Raw genomic sequence first — 1010 nt, 5'->3', positions numbered from 1 at the left:
TATTCTTAAAAAATAGGTAGGAAACTTATGATCAGTCCTGTATGTGTGCATTTTTGCAAAACATACAGACTACAAAACATTACAATATAACAGAAATAGAAAAGAGGAAAACATTAATTTGGAATAATTGGTTTTAGACTTACTATTAAACTTTTGTGTAAATTTAAAGCACTTTTTTTCTCACTTAAATTTCATATATGTACACTACTTACAATTTAGCTAAGTCAAGAGACATTATCTATATTCTCATCACTCACTGCCAAACAAGAGCTGAACATTTGCATTTAAAGCTGGGTTTCTCAGCATGGGTCAGGTCAGGAGGTCAGGAAGGATATGGGTGTCTGTCCCTAATAATTGCATACTGGGCAAATTTTATGCTTTTATGGGGTTTGGGTTAGACTACAAAAGGGAAATTTGACACAACTCAATATAGTAAGAAAAACCAAATTCTCAAATAACAGAGCTCAATACACATTCAGCATCAACTGATAATGTGTGAACTTTAGGGGGTTTAAACTCAATGTTCTTGTTGTGAATGTTTTACAAAGGGGATATTCATTTTGCCTTTTTTTAACTGCTATTTTCATACTCCGTTCAAGGATCTTTTAAAGGTAAAATTTTCTTGTCGCTAGAAAATAGTAATTAAAATGAGTGTTATTCTCATAGACAATAACCAAGGAAATACACAAATTTCTTGTAATCAACAGATAAGCCTTTCTATCCATTAATATGGGTAATGAAGCATAGTTATAGTCTATTTTCTGTGTTAATACTGACTATGTGGTGTTATATTTACTGCTGAAATCTGATACACCTTAGCAGAGGATTTTCAATCTAATTGGTCCATTAGCCACAAGTTTGTTCATCATTTGAACAAAATTTTACATTCCTTAAATCTCTCTTTTGTAAGTTGTGCCATATAGTAATCTTATTTGCTGTGCATTTCATGGGCTTATTAATAAGTTCTCTTATGTTTTATTACTTTTTTTTTTAAATGTACTTCTCGTTCA

The 1010-nt window shown here is 31.1% G+C and overlaps 1 protein-coding gene across 1 annotated transcript in view; it reads right to left on the bottom strand.

Annotated features, from left to right (window-relative positions):
* LOC119590726 overlaps window positions 1–1010 on the bottom strand; it is a gene marked incomplete in the record, with an annotated part of 107158 nt that overhangs the window by 37858 nt on the left and 68290 nt on the right.

Source organism: Penaeus monodon, chromosome 27 (genome assembly GCF_015228065.2).
Source record: "Penaeus monodon isolate SGIC_2016 chromosome 27, NSTDA_Pmon_1, whole genome shotgun sequence".
Classification (NCBI taxonomy): Eukaryota; Metazoa; Arthropoda; class Malacostraca; order Decapoda; family Penaeidae; genus Penaeus; species Penaeus monodon.
This window is presented reverse-complemented; position numbering and strand designations above follow the sequence as displayed.